Raw genomic sequence first — 16843 nt, forward strand, 5'->3', positions numbered from 1 at the left:
CATGTTTTGCATTGCTGAATTATTGGTAGTGTTTTCTTCAGTGTTACCACCATGCATCTTTTTGTCTAGCAAGTGTGTGTGAGTGTGTTTGTCATCGGCCACCATTTGTCTTTGTTCTCCATGGCATGTGGCCAGGCAGGGGTTATTTTGTGTAGTCAGTGTCCATAGACCCGACCGGTTCTTTGTTCTCCATGCTTCCTTGCTTGTTGTTGCTGTTTGACCATGTGGCTGCCTGACATTTTGTGCATCTAGCCAGTGTGCTTTTGCCACAGGTTTGCATGTTGTCTTTGATCCTCATACCTCCTTGCTAGCTGTTGTTGTTTGATCATGTGGCTGGCTGCCATTTTGTGCATCCGACCAGTGTGTTTTTGCTATAGGCTTGCATGTGTTCTTTGTTCCTAATGCCTCTTTGCCCACTGTTGTCAATTGACCATGTGGCTGGCGGCCATTTTGTGCATCCAGCCAGTGTGCTTTTGCCATAGGCTTACAAGTGTTCTTTGTTACCCATGCCTCCTTGCTCGCTATTGTTGTTTGACCATGTGGCAGGTGGCCATTTTGTACATCCAGCCAGTGTGCCTTTGCCACAGGCTTGCATATGTTCTTTGCTCCCCTTTCCTCCGTCCTCGCTGTTGTTTTTTGACCATGTGGCTGCAGCCATTTTGTGTGCATTCAGTCAGTGTACCTTTACCATAGGCTTGCATGTGTTCTTTGTTCCAATGCCTCTTTTCTCGCTGTTGTCATTTGACCATGTGGCTAGCGGCCATTTTGTGCATCAAGCCAGTGTGCTTTTGCCATGGGCTTGCACAATTCTTTGGTCCTCATGCCTCCTTGCTTGCTGTTGTTGTTTGACCATGTGACTGGCAGCCATTTTGTGCATTCAACCAGTGTGCTTTTTCCATAGGCTTGCATGGATTGATGTGATATCAGTTTAATATTATGCTTGAGGATCATTGAAGCATATGGATATTATTAATATGATGATGAACAGTGCTTGTTTTACATGCATTTTTTGCATTTTTAATTTGCACCTCCTGGCATACTCCCATTCAAACATTGGCAATTATTTAGTGTTTTTTTATTATATTTTATTTTAATGTTTTTAAGATTTTGTTATTTTATGTTTTTATTTATTTATTTATCTATTTATTTATTTTTGCATTTTGCTTCAATCTATCCATCCACCAAGTACACAGCCACACAACAGCATTCATTTTTTTTAGATATAATTCCATTTCCTCCTGGACATCCTCCCTGTGTGGCACTGCATATACATCAGAAGGTCTGTACAGTGACGTTAGTCCTCCAACCTCTTCCACTTGTGCAGCTTAGTGCCACTGCCAAAGGAGAGCTTTAGTGCTTTAAGATGGCTCCAAAGAAAGTTGCTCCTAAGAAAGTGGTCAGTAAGAAGAAGCAGTTTTCCACCAGTAGTGTGCTGACCACAATCTTCTTTTGAGAGAAATGTGTCTGTCGCACCAGCCTCCGGGGAGGAACCTGGGAGCAGCACTCCAGCTTCAACAGCACCACCCCTACGTCAGTGGCTGCAGAACAGAAGAAAATCCAAGCTACTATTATGGGAATGTTTTGGCAGGAGGGGCCCCATGATTGCAACCACCCAACAGCACGTGTGCACAATGGGAAGCTGGCAAAAATGTTAACATTGGACTTCTCCCTTTTATTCTGTTGTCGAAGGAGTGGAATTCTTAGAATTTGTGCCACCTAGCTGCCAGAAACAGAAGGTTCCAAGTCAGACCTACTTTGTCAGAGTTGCTGTTCCAGTCATGCAACACAATGTTCTGCAATTGGTTGGACAAACATGAGCATCACTGCACACTGGATCTCTTTTGCTAGGGTAGGGCAACAGCTATCCACAGGTGTTGGCCCTGAAGAAATATGTACGAGCGTTCAGCAGCATGCAACAGTAGGCATGTTCACCATGGAGAAATCACATACAACTGCAAAACATCCAGGACTAATTTAACAGCAAGGTGTCTGAATGGCTGCGACCCAGAGGTCACAGAATTGGATTTGTTGCCACGGACAATGGCAGAAACATAGTCAAGGACATGGCAGATGGTGGCTATTTCAGGACCCTGTGTTTGGTGCACTGCATCAACTTGGTTGTGCAAGAGCTTCTAAAAAAGAAAAGACATAGTCAGCAACATACTGACCACCTGCAGAAGAATCTGAACACATTTCAACCATTCTTTTGAATCACGGAAGCAATTGTGGATTACCCTGCCTGCTAACAGAGTACCAGTTAAAGCCCTGATTCAGCAGGTGCCAACACATTGGAACTCGACCTATTACAAGTTGCAGTGCCTTTTTTGAGAAGTACAGACAGATCAATGACTATGAGCTGATTTACAAGTTGCTGGAGGGGAATACTCTGTCACAAACATGACAAATATCCAGTCCCCCGTAGTGTGATCCCATTAAATCCTATGGAGATTGTTATATGGCAGCAGAATATCTGTCACATTTATGACGGTATAATCCCTCCTCCAACATCTAAATCAGGCCCTATGACATTCAAAGAAGAGGGGATGCAATTGGGAAAGCTATAACCATGGATGTGGACAAATGGGGCCTAGTCAAATGCCTGACACAGATGCTACTCCCTTTTGAGGTTTTCACATGGGAAGCTAGCAAGGAGGACAGGACAAGCTATCCTGTTGTTGCATCTGCTACAGGCCAGCTAAAGAAAGTAATTGAAAGGTTGTCAGTCACAGGTGTGAATGAAAACCCAGAAGCGCATGCCTTGGTTGAAAGCTTCATATTTTGCTTGGCTTGAAATGCAAGGCTGCAAAATAACATCATTGCATCCAAAGAGTACACCTGTGCCACACTACTTGATTCACAGTACAATAAATTCTGCTCACTTTCATTCCTTATTCCGAAGGGGATGTTTCAAAATACAGTAGGTGGATTATTGAGAAAGCTAGACACCTGGAAATCAATCAATCAATCAATCACAAGATTTATAAAGCGCACTAATTACCCGTTACGGTCTCAAGGTGCCGGGGGTGGGGAAAGCTACTGGTCGTAAAGCCATGTCTTTAGGTGTTTCCTGAAAGTTAAGAGGTCCTGGGTCTGGCGAAGGTGGCGCGGTAGGAAGTTCCAGGTCTTGCCGGCCAGGTGGGAGAAGAATGTTCCTCTGGCGGTGGTGAGGCGGATGCGGGAAACGGAGGCGAGGGCGAGGCTGGCGGAGCATAGGTTGTGGGTGGGGGTGTGGAAGGTGAGTGTTTCATTGAGGAGGGCCTGTGTTATGGAGGGCCTTGTGTGTGAGGGCGAGGAGTTTGAAGGTGATCCTCTTTGGTATTGGTAGCCAGTGTAAGTCTCTGAGGTGGGGGGTGATGTGGTGGCGGCGAGGGATGCCCAGAATGAGTCGGGCGGATGCATTCTGGATTCTTTGCAGCTTTGTTTAGAGTTTGGTTGTTGTTCCTGCATATAGGGCATTTCCGTAGTACAGTCGGCTGCTGACCAGGGCGTGGGTGACAGTTTTCCTGGTGTCAACGGGTATCCACTTGAAGATTTTTCGGGGCATGCGGAGGGTGTTGTAGCAAGAAGAGGAGATGGCATCGACCTGCTGAGTCTTGCAGAGTGTGGAATCCAGGATGAATCCCAGGTTTCGTGCGTGGGTGGTGGGAGGTGGTGCGGATCCTAGGGAGGTGGGCCACCAGGAGTTGTTCCATGCTGAGGGGTTGGCTCCGAAGATGAGGATCTCTGTCTTGTCTGTGTTTAATTTGAGGCAGCTTGCTTCCATCCAGCTGGCGATGTCTTGGAGTCCATTGTGGAGGTTGTTTTCTGCAGCTGTAGGGTCTTTTGTGAGGGAGAGGATTAGCTGAGTGTCGTCTGCGTAGGAAATTATGTTGATGTGGTGTGTTCGTGCGATGTTGGTGAGTGGGGCCATGTACACGTTGAAGATTGTGGGGCTGAGAGATGAGCCCTGGGGGACACCACAGATGATATTGGAGGCTTCTGATACAAATGGTGGAAGGCGGACTCTCTGGGTTCTGCCTGAAAGAAATGATGAGATCCATTCGAGTGCTTTCTCGCGGATACAGGCGTTATGGAGGTGTGTGCGGAGAGTGTGATGACAAACCCTGTCGAAGGCTGCGGAGAGGTCCAGGAGGATGAGTACTGCTGTTTCTCCTTCCTCGAGCATGGTCCTAATGTCATCTGTGGCAGCGATGAGTGCGGTCTTGGTGCTGTGGTGTTTGCGGAATCCGGATTGGGAGGTGTCGAGTGCCTTGCTGTCTTCCAGGAATCAGGATAGTTGGCTGTTCACGATTTTCTCGATTAGTTTGGCTGGGAACGGGAGGAGGGAGATTGGTCGGTAGTTCTTCGGGTCGTCTGGGTATGCCTTGGGTTTTTTCAGCAGGGCGATGACTTCTGCGTGCTTCCAGCTTTCTGGGAAGGTGGCTGACTTGAAGGAGCTGTTGATGGTGTTGCAGAGGTGGGGAGCGATGATGATATTTGCATTATTGAAGATATGGTGTGGGCGGATGGTGATCCGGAGTGGATGGAGGCCATGGTGTTGGCGGTGTCTTCTTTGTTGACGGGGGTCCAGGTGTGGAGGAGGTGGGTGTCGCTTGGGGGATTGGGTTTGTGGGTGTTTGTAGTCAGCTGGTGGGTCTGGGGGTTGAAGCTGTTGTGGATTTCTTCTATCTTTCGACGGAAGTGGGTTGCAAGTGAGTTGCAGAACTCCTGTGATGGCGGGGGTTCTTTGGAGCAAGTCTTGGGAGCAGAGAGCTCTTTGATGATGCCGAAGAGCTCTTTGCTGTTGTGAGCGCTGGTGTCAATGCGGTTTTTGAAGTGGGTCCTTTTGGTGGTGCGGATCAGTTGGTGATGTTTGCGTGTGGCATCCTTGAATGCGATGTGGTTGGAGTTGGTAGGTTCGCGGTGCCAGGTTTTTTCCATTCTGCGGCATAGCCGTTTGGATTCCTGTAGGTCTGGAGTGAACCATCTGGCCTTGATTCTGTGGAGGGTGTTTTTTTTTTTTTGAGCAGTGCAAGGGTGTTGCCGCAGTCCTCTATCCAGCAATTCAGGCTGGTGGTGGCTGTGTTGGGGTCCGTGGTCTCGGGGGGTGGGTTCTGGGCGAGTGTAGAAATCAGTTTATCCGTTGATATTTTTTTCCAGTTGCGTCGGGGGGGTTGTGTGCGGTGGTGGGTGACTGGCTTCTGGTAGGAGAAGTGGATGCATCGGTGGTCTGGCCAGCTGAGTTCGGTGGTGTGGCTGATATAGATGTGGTTGCTAGCTGAGAAGACGGGGTCAAGTGTGTGGCCTGCGGAGTGGGGGTGGGTGAGCTTACGAGTTGTCTGACGCCGAGGTTGGCAAGAATGGCTAGAACTTACAGCCCCACTCTACAGTTCTGAGGTGCCACTTTCAAATTCCACAGAGGAAAGTCTTGTCTCACAGCAGCCAACATCAGCAAAATGAACACCAGCAACAACAGTAACAGAAGAATCAGAGCCAACCTCTGCATTGGCTTGGTTTCAAGAGGCAGGTATTAAGTCTAGTGCAGAGATGAAGGTAAAAGAGGTTGAGCAAGTGGCAGCACGAATGACCATTCAGAGGCAGTTCCAGGAGTAGCCAGATGAATCAAAATAGGTCATAAAGTATCTGGCTTGTCCTGTAGCCAGTGTATCTGCTGAGCATGTGTTCAGTGCAGCTGGCACATTTGTTACAGTGAGGAGGACCAGTCTCTTGCCTCAAATTGTGAAGAGAATGACCATGATTAAAAATTAACCGACATTTCATACCACACAATTACACTGTTCCTGAAACAGTACAGAATGAGGAGGGTGATGATTGGTCAGAACCAAGTGTGTTAGCTGACCAATGTCTGGGTGAGTCATCTGAGTTTGAAATCTGCTTCATGCACTGAGTATGCAGTGCCACCATAGAACCTTTTAATTATTTATTGTTTAACTTCTTTCTTTGCACAAAAAAAGTAGCTAGTGGAACATTATGTTTGTGTCTGATTTATGCTGCCCTACCATTTTCTTGTCACATGCATGGCTGGATTGGAGTTGGAACAGTGTGCAGTTAAGAAGCCTCCACAATTCCTTCATGACATTGGAGACAATGCCTGCCTATGCTTTTTTTTGCATTGCTCCGCAGGGCTGCCCGGAAGATCATTGATTTACAAGACTTTAATACCAAAGTCAATGTGTTGCCAGCATCAAAGATACAATTGTGTACCTACCAATGCTTGGACTGGAAGAGGTAACTACAACCATTGCACCAGAAAGTGAGTGGTGAATGGTGATGTATGTGGTGGCAGACAGTGAGGAAGTGTGTTTAATTAATAGTAAACTTGATTTTGATGATTTGTAATGTTTGATGCCTGATGGGTGATCATTTTTCCTAAGGTGATTGGCTTTTACAAACTTACTTAGAAAGCATTTATCTGTAGGGTGAACCCCGTTTTTCTGGTTCTTCAGAGATCAGACCAGTCCCTTTAGTTAACAAACACAAATCAATATAAAATACTGCAATTCTGTTTCTTGTTCTTCAATAGCAGTGCACTACAGATCTATCTTGCTTGGGTCCGGACTGGGATGGAGCTACTCAGAGTCAAGAGGGGGATGGAAGGACTCAGAGTGAGACTACCTCAACAGATAGAAGAAGGAAGTTATTGACTTCAAAGGGAAGCCATGACTCTGAGGCCTAGTACTCAGCTATGTGGAATGGAAATAGGTGAATTGATTTGGGAAATGCTGCTGAGTGTGTGTTGCACTGGTGGCAAATGTGAAACTCTTCCTGTGTTTGCTCTGCCTCTGAATCTTCTTGGTACACTCTTCATGAAGCTTACCTTCCTTCTGTCCTTCTCCTTTCTTCTATGGTTCAGTTTCTGTTTTACAAACCACAGCCCTTTTCCTCTCCTGCACGAACAAATGAGAAAGCTGAGCTCAACACTCCTGCTTACCTACTGGACCAGTTTAGGCAGGCACCCAAGAGTGACAGACATTCCAGAGGAGAATGCAGATTCACCGCACACTTTGACAGTACAGTATTGTTTTTCTTTTAACAATCCTATTTTTGAAAACTGAGTGGGTTCAATTCACACCTCCATAATTTGATTTTTTCAAACCCTAGATGAAACAGCATTTAGATATCTAATAACTTGGGGTTCTGAGGCAAGACTGTTTGCAATGCACTTAAGTGAACTGTGGCATAATCATTCCTTCTTTTCCTTCTACAACAGATTGATGATGATGTGCTGCTAATCACCCTAATGAATATTGTTCTTTTGCTGCGTTTGTCTTTGTCACACTTTTCCCTAAGTCCCCTTTCCCATCCATTCATTGACCCCCTAACCCTCTTCCCCAGGTTTTTGTGATTTATTGAGGTGTGACTTAATTTACACCAAATGGATCACACCCTTGGTGGGGCAGTTGTGGTTAAATGTGACAGCAACTCACTACAGGATCTTATATTACCTGAGCAATAGCCTACACCAGCCCCACTTACCTAACCATGCGTAAAAGAACATCATTCAACAACATCAGCATCATCATTCAGGCCTTTGTTATGTGTAAATGCTTAACCCTGTTGACTACAGACTTTGAGTACACCTTTCCTGACTTGAGGATTTTTTAACTTTGGTTATCATTAAATTCCATGCTCACCATTGCTCACAATAATTTACTATTGCTAGTTTTTGTTATAATATCTGGTATTCTTTAATGTGTCATGGGGGTAGTAGTCTGTCCTCAGTCATAATATAAATGTATTTGTATAACCCACTAACTGTGTTTTTCATTCAATGTAGTTGCATGTGATGGATAATCCTTTTGATTAATCCTACAGTTGGAGATCACCTAGGTGGGAGTAGGACCTCGCTTGTGATGCCTTCGCTGTTAGCGCACTACCATTAACATTAGGAAGGCACCTTGGGAAATCCTCCAGTAAAGTTTTGGAAGATTAGCAGATGGAGCAGCAATCACTTATCTATTTAGGTAGGAGAACTATGGGGTGAAGAGAACTACTTTAGTTAGTATATAACTAACTTCTACTGCAGATGACATAAGTAACAGTTTATAAAGATTTCTGTAGGCAATTTAGGGAATTGCCCATACCCTCCTAACTGGCATACACTTTGAGAATTGGATTAAAAAGACAGGCTGCGTGAAAGGACATCAGTGCAAAGTTAAAGTAAAAAACAATCTTCAGCCATAAAGTAGATCAGAAAGATGTTCCCTTTACGAACATATAAAATTAATCCTACCCTTTCTACCCACAACAGGCCCACCACTCTCCCACTTCTCTCCCTATCCCCAACCAATGTCCAAAATAAATATAAATGTCCAAATGTCCAAAAAAGAAAAATGCCCTACCCCAGTTCTCACCCTCTCCACCCACAACAAAAGTCCCTCCCACCAAAACAAAAAATAAAAAAGGGCTAGTAGAGGGCATTCTCGATGAGGGTCCTCAGGTGCTGGATGTGGGCCTTGAGGCGTGCCATCCTATGGCCAAGTGCACCAGTTCATGCAGCACTGGGCGATGGTGTAGCCGGTCTGAAAGGGGGTGGCAGTGGCGGGACAGGGTTTGGAACAGGCTGGCGCTGATGTGGCCTGGAGGCTGGAGGCACAGGCAGTTGGCTAGTGGAACTGGGCCCCAGAGTAGGGGCATGCACCTAGCCCTCCTTGTCCACCAGCCACTGGTAGTGGGCCCTGGTGGCCTCAAGCCTCTGCCGGAGGCCACTAGGTAGACCAAAGACAAATTGTAAAGACTGCTCTGTGCAAACTCTTGTTTTTTACATTATATAGTGGCACAGTATAAGTACATTTTTGTCCCCCTGGGACAATTGGAATTTTTTATATGATTAGGAAAGTCACAGGAACATGAGGTACAGAGAAAAGGACGTGTAGGTACAGTAGAGATTTTGCTATAAGATAGTGGGGGGCGGGTCACTGATGATGTGGTTAAGCTTATGCTTAGTCACTCACTGCAGTTGAAACTGAAAGTTGATGAATATCAAAAGGGAAAAATTTGAATAGATGTAAATCCATTATAGAAGCCATATGAACCACTTATCCCTTAATGTGGCACATGACAAAAATGTTTTTTTCAATGTTTTTGGTAAGCTGGGACAGAACTTACGCCTCCGCACTCCTCATCCTGGACATCCCCCATCACAGCAGCATCACAGCCCACCTGAGAGACCTGTACTGGCTCCCCGTCAACAAGAGAATCACGTTCAAGCTCCTCCCCCACGCTCACAAAGCACTGCACAATGCCGGACCCAAATACCTCAAAAGATGACTCACATTCTACACCCCGACCCACCAGCTCCGCCCTGCTGACCTTGCCCTCGCCACCGTTCCATTCAACCATAGAACGACCGCCGGTGGCAGATCGTTCTCCCACCTCGCCCCCAAGATGTGGAACACTCTTCCTCTCCACCTGCGACCAACACAGGACCTGCTAACCTTCAGAAGACACCTCAAGACCTGGTTGCTCGAGCAGTAGCAGCAGTGCTCTTTACAAATGCTATGATTCATTGAATGATTGATTGAACTTAGGAACGAATAAAGGAGTGCCATACTAGAAGGTGACTGAGTGGGCACTGGGAGGGAAGGGAAAAACACCTTGTTTTCGTTTCAGTTTGCAATCCATTGACAGCTTTGTGTATGTCACATTACCAGAAGCAGACACATTGCACAGCCAACAATGCAGTGCCAGATTGAACCACTCTGCAGTTAGGTGGGGTCATGGCCCACGGGTCGCTAAGTGTCATAGGCAGGGAGGTCATGGATGATGATGGGTGGGATCTGGCTCACTTAACAAACACGGAGGGTATACTAGTAATTGTCAATAACAAAGCAATGTGACTTACTGTTTCCCATCCCTGTTGCTGCAAAGACTCCCCATTCAGCCCCCATTCAGCTGTTGCATCATCTGGTACACTGGTGCTGGTTCCGCCCCTAGTGGTCTGTGCGGTTGGAAAAAACATTACACATTTTAGATCTCAGATACACCTCCCCCTTTGTATTATTTTTAACGAAATACAACTGCAATACATGACGATGGTTCAGTTCGCAGAATTTTCTCTCCCATCTAAAATATCACTTTGGGCATTTTGTTGTTTGACATTGTTAGAAAGGCCAGCAGTGAAACCAACCGTAATGGAGGGGCAGAGTTATGATGATGAATATGAGTCATTTGAAGCACAATGAACGGATAGAATAAATCGGTCAAATAAGAACATGTGGTTTTTGTTGGCAATTGCAATGAACCGTTCTCATATTACTTTCCTGCAATGCTGCACTGTCATTGAAACTGCTGGGATAAAGAATAATAATACGTACAGCAAAGCATAGGGGGGTCACCATAACTATGACCACTCTCTCATCATTTGAGTATGAGCAGGTAATGGAAAGCCTTCTCAACAAACAAGCGTAGAAGAGCTGGCTTGGGTCTGCAAATTCTGCAGTCTTCACAGTAGGCAACCTACTGTACTGTCTTAGTCATACAGTACCAGTCCACACAGTTCATAAGTTAGGGTTAATAACCAAGCAGAAGAAAGCTTAAGCTTCAGATTGTAACAGACAGGAGGAAGTAAGCTACAGAAACAAGAAATTATAGAAAAAAGGATAATGTAGGGAGGGATAACAAGAATAAACATTAAATAGAATGAAGAGGATTTGAAAAAAGGTCACAGTGTAAGAGATACGAGGAAACATTATTCAAATGGGCAGAAGTAAAATTTAGCAAACTAAATAATATTAACGAGAACTTTGTGGGGCCCGCAGAGCCGTCAGCAGCTTCCACCAGCCGCAGCACTGGTCGTGGCAACCTCCTCATCCCGACCCTCTGATGTCCTCTTCTTGCCCTTGGGTGCTGATGTAAGAAATAAAGAAGATAACAAAAATAGATTAGTGGTACAGTTAATCTCCTAGAAAATATTTTGACAGGCAAAGGCAAATGCAATATTTGCATATTGACGTGGTACTTTTCTAAATCAGATCAACTATATTATGGAGTCTACCTATTCCTAATTTCTGAAACCTTACCTAAGCCCTATTCCAAATTTCCTAAACTATATTTGGATATTCTAATTCATTGTAATGAATGATCTTTGCTTCGCAAATTGCAACCCCCTTTGATGTTTTCCTTTTCGATGCACATCACTAGGAGATTGCTTGGGACTGTACAAGCTACCTAAAAAGAAAGACACAGAAAATGTTAACTTACTGATATTATATTACTACTACTACGACAGTCCTACTATCTTAGTGACAGGAGGACAGAGGAGTCAGCATGACTTCTTAAATAATCAGCCCAAACGAGGACCTACAGCAATGAGCAGAACTAGGTAGCACCCAGCACCTGTCTCTCTCAAGTTGGATCACATAATATTCATTAAAACAATTAGCATTGTAGGACACAACAAAATTAACAATAATGACTATTACTCACCGAGCCCCAAAACCTGGGTGCCCAGCAGGTCAAGCAGGTACCGCTCCCGGTCCAGGATATTGGCACAGCGCTGCATCAGCTGCTGCTGGTGATGCTGAACCCCAGTATGCCCGCAAACGCAGTAACCCTACTGCCAGCATGAAGAGGAGGTGGCGCTGCACAAAATAAATTGTGGCCCCCACAGGGTGCGGGTTTTGCTGCACCTCCTACACTGGTGCCTCCCTCAAATGCTCTGCCATGCTGCTGGGTGGGAATAAAAAAAGACAGGAGGAAAGAAAAGGAATAGAGAGGAAGAAATTAGGAAGTTAGGAAAAAACACAAAATTGACAAAAAGTCACAGAAAATAGAAAAAAAGAGGCAAAATGATAAATACACCAACACATATACACACACTAGGGAAATAAATGTAAAACAGAGGAGGATGAGTAGGATAAAGTAATGAGTGCAGAGATATAGTTTAGATTGAAAAGTAGGCTCAGCACAATGCACAGAATAGGAAAAATAAGATGGCCGCAGGCGAAGGTGATCGCATGGCAGAGTTTTTGCTCATATTGCAACACAGTGCTACTCGCATCAATCAGCGAGAACGAGCAGCCGAGCACAACTCTGCCCGTTCACAGAACGAGGCTGATTAGCCACACCTACTGCATATCACCTGTAGTTAGTCTGGAGCCAGGTCTAGAAGGCAGGACATCTGTGAACTTCAAAGGCATGCTTCTAGAAGATTCTGCCCACTTCAAAGACACAGCTGTGTATAAATACTGGACCTCAGACACCACCACTTCAGTGCACTTCTGGACCCGTGGATACTTTGACAAAAAAATCTGCTGTGCTTCTACAAAGACTGCCACTCTGCTGACTGCTGCTCTAAATGAACTACTACCCTGATGTGCTGACTTGCTGCCATCTTGCCTGTGGAAGTAGAACTGGACCTGCCACTTCATCTTGAACCCAGACCCCAGAGTGACTCCAATGGCTAGTCTGCTGGCCTCCTGATCTGAGCCTCGGGGACATTAAAGGCTCCCTAAACAGCTCCTGGACCCATCTACAGCAGGTTCCTGACATGCAAGTGGTGCTCATCGGCTCTTAAATCAAGCTTTTGGGCTCTTGGTAACAACAAGCATGCCTGATTGCACCAGGACTGTGCTGCCCGCTCCCAAAATCACTGTGTGCTGCTGCCAGTCTGTCTCTTCACACTGCAGCATTGACCAAATCATGGAGCACTGCCAACGTAAACCACCTACCTGCACATCGATGACACCCGACTTGCTTCTTGTGCCACACCAACAGCCTCCTGTGATGCCCTCCTTACTCCTTGCAACCATCTCCAATGCAAACAGGACCCTTTGCACAACATTTGAAAAGGTAAAACTTCAGCTGGACTAATCTGGTACTGTATACGACCTGTGCCCCATCATGGTCAGCCTGAACTTTTTACTCTGACCCAGTCAAGCATGACCAGATACTGGGGTTAGCACTTTGTGCTTTTAGGTGCAATTTTTCACTTTAGTCTTAAAAAATTCATAACGCCGTTTCTACTTATTGGATTTTTGCCATTTTGGTCTTTTTTTATTTGTTTAATTCAGCTCTATGTTTCTAATATAGTGTGGGATCCTCTTAGTGTGGTGTTTCCACTGTTTTACTGTTTAAAGTGTTGCACAAATTTCCTACACACTGCCTCTAAGTTAAGCCAGACTGGTCTGTGCCGAGCTACCAGAGGATTGAGCGCAGATGAATTTGGGGAGTGCTTGTGCCTTACCCTCACAAGGACTATGGTTGCTGCATGACCACGGCTCACATCCTTATCAATCAACAAACCAATTTCTCACACCTTATATTGCAGTGTGACAGCAACAGGTGCAGTGTGACGAGACCCTCTGAATAAAAGTGGTTGTGACTATGAGCTTATTTCTACCTAATGAGATTCTTTTAGATGAAAAGATTTTGAGGCTCATGAGAGTATGGGGGTGATTCTGACTGCGGCGGACGGCGGTCGCCGCCCGCCAAGCGGTTCCCGCCGAAAGACCGCTCTGCGGTCAAAAGACCGCGGCGGTCATTCTGGCTTTCCCACTGGGCCGGCGGGCGACCGCCGAAAGTCCGCCCGCCAGCCCAGCGGGAAACACCCTTCCCACGAGGACGCCGGCTCAGAATGGAGCCGGCGGAGTGGGAAGGTGCGACGGGTGCAGTTGCACCCGTCGCGAATTTCAGTGCCTGCAAAGCAGACACTGAAATTCTTCGTGGGGCCCTCTTACGGGGGCCCCTGCAGTGCCCATGCCATTGGCATGGGCACTGCAGGGGCCCCCAGGGGCCCCGCGGCACCCCCTACCGCCATCCTGTTCCTGGCGGGAGAACCGCCAGGAACCGGATGGCGGTAGGGGGTGTCAGAATCCCCATGGCGGCGGAGCGCGCTCCGCCGCCATGGAGGATTCTCAAGGGCAGCGGTACCGCCGACTTTCCGTTTCTGGCCGCGGCTGAACCGCCGCGGTCAGAATGCCCAGCGGTGCACCGCCAGCCTGTTGGCGGTGCTACCGCCGACCTCCGCCATGGCGGTAATTACCGCCAGGGTCAGAATGACCCCCTATGTGTCTTTCTAAAGCAGGAGGGCAGCCAATTTCAGAGTTTTGGGGAAGCGCCAGAGAAGTCTAGCTTCAGGGTCTAGTGTTTTTTAACACTTTGGAGGTGCCAGAAGCACCTTTTACTTAAGGAAATGTGGTTCACCTCCAGAGATCTTAGGTTTCCTCCTAGGTATTTTGCTGTGCCCAAATGCACTGCTCCACTTCTGAGTGTTGCAATTTTAAATCATGATTTATTCAAGTGGAAGCCAGTTAAGATCCTTCAATACTAATGAAATTAGATTTTTACAGCTCCTTGGCATTGAACTCTGTACAAAGATCCCTGATATCACATCTGCTCATGCTGGGTTCTAAACTATTCAGGCCCCAGTTAACTGACAGGATGTAGTAGAATAGAGGGCATTCTGTTTCTTATTGTGGTCTAACCTCCTCAGATGAATTTCTGTGTGCCCCACTAAAGACACATTCAAATTTGATTATCAGTGATGTTTTTAAGTGGTGTTACCATGATTGTTTTTCAAGCCAGAGTTTAACATGCCTCAAACCATTACAGAAGAACTATAAGTACAGCACATTAAATTATGATCAAACAGTTTGATGGAGAGAACTACTTGGCAAGAAACCAGGGAAACAAACATAGAGTTCTGGCATCCCAGTCATTTGTGCCTCCTTCCACATTTGCAAAACAAAATCTCACCACTCTTTCACAAGCTTGTCTAACTCTCCTGGTGTGTGAGGCATGAATCCAGTTCAGAAGATATCCATATTCAAAAGCAGTGCTCATGACCAGGATATCTTTATGGGGCCATGCCATTGGGGATCCAGGACAATGTCCTCATGCGCTTCTTCACCAAAACCCAGTCATCAGGAATGAAGCCCTGGCCCTGTTCTTGCCTCTGAAGAGGAGCCACCAAGTCAACCTGATGAGAGACAGAACACACCACATCAGCCAGGCCTTTGCAGTAGTCAAGAACCAAATCATCCTTAATATTTACCAACTCAGTTACAGGCACAGCAGGAAGTCTCATAGCTCTGCCCATAAAGGTCTCCTGGGGGGTGAGTTCTAGCATCTAGGATGTTTCTCAGACTCATCAATAAAATGGTAGAGTGTCAAGCCATTTCAAAGACGTGATTGAACACACTTTAGCAAAGCTGGACTTCAGTGTGCCATTTACCTGCTCAATTATGCCAGAAGCCTCAGGTGTCTAACTATAGTGATAACTCCGATCTACTTGCAAAGCTGCAAACAAACGTTTCACCACCTTGAAGTGGCTTCCATGATCTGAATCAAGAGAAACTTGAGATCCCAAAATGAGGGCTCAGTTCCCTTAGTAACACTTTGACCATCTGCAATTCCCTAGTAGGGCAAGCCTCTCAATCTATTGAGAAAAGAGGCGAACTACCACCAAAATGCAATGAGCCCATTGCACACAGGCATCTCAATGAAATCAAGTTGCATATGGTTGAAAGAATCACCTGGTCTCCCTATGTGACTTGTAAAGACTACAATTGTCCTTCCTGCATTTAACTTAAATTCTGCAGCAGATACCAGAACCTGGGGTTAAATCAGTAAATACAAAAGAGATGAACCATCACATCTCAAACTATGTGGCTGACACAATGAAAGCGACGTGCCAAAGCAGGCAACATGGAGACAGGCAACTCAGGCAACACAGGCCTTCCATCTACAGAAACTCAAACCTCATCCTCATTCTTCTTACACCGTGCCCTGATCCACCTCTCCTGTTCACATTCTGGTGCTTCTTCCTACAAACTCTTCATTTCTTTCTATATGTCAGAACAGTCAGCAAAAGGCTCACAGAAGTGTCACTTTCTGATTTGCTTGAATAATCTCCATTGAAGACAATATCTGACTATTTCATCTGTGTAACTATTGCCAGCAGTCACAAAATAATTTTCACTTGTGTGTGCTCCACACTTCACAGGAGCTATTTCGGCAGATATTTGCATTGCATCAAGGAGGCCAATGACAAAGTGCCCATTTTGAATGGGGAAGTCAGATGGGGTCATGAAACCACAACTTCCCAACTGGCCAAAAATGTGGACCACACCAACCCCTTACTGAGTATCAGTGAATATGGTGACTCTTACATTGTCAGAAACACAGCAGGCTCTGGTTAGAGCAATCAGTTCAGCTACATGTGCAGAGTTTGCTTTACACAAATGGGAGGTTTCCACTACACCTTCTAAGATGCAAACAGCATAAGTTGATTTCGAAATTCCTCTTTCATCTCTCAAGCAAGAGCTGGCCACAAAACAACATATAATCAGGCTTTTCTAAAGAGGCATCTCAAATATTGGGTCATGGCTTGGTACACAATTCTGTCACATCAAGGCAATCAGTACCACCCCTTCATCAATTTCAACAGCATCAAGTAATAGCACCAGTGTGACAGGGTTGAGACAGAAGCACTGCCACAGAGTGATGTTCTCCACAGCAAGGATGACCTGCCTATACCTGGTCAATTGCCTGTTGGTCATGTGTTTCGACAGGGCAGGGGCATAACTATAAGAGAGTCCCTCATGATTTTACTCTCACATTGCTGAATGCTGACATCAACTGTGACCACCACCTTTAGGCAAACCCGTAATGTTGTAGCTACTGGGTCAAAGGTGGTTGAGAAATATGTGACAGTTCATTTGGAGAATCTATGCCTTTGAGTTAGTACTGTCATGGAGCACCCTTCCCTCTCAGAACAGTATAATATAAACAGCTTCTCTTAATCAGGCATTCCTGCAGCCGGGACATGGCAGACTTTCTCCTAGCTCAAAAAATGCATTTTCACATTCTTTGTCCTATGGTAGTAGATCAGACACATCCT

The sequence above is a fragment of the Pleurodeles waltl genome, chromosome 2_2 (assembly GCF_031143425.1).
Source record: "Pleurodeles waltl isolate 20211129_DDA chromosome 2_2, aPleWal1.hap1.20221129, whole genome shotgun sequence".
Lineage (NCBI taxonomy): Eukaryota > Metazoa > Chordata > Amphibia > Caudata > Salamandridae > Pleurodeles > Pleurodeles waltl.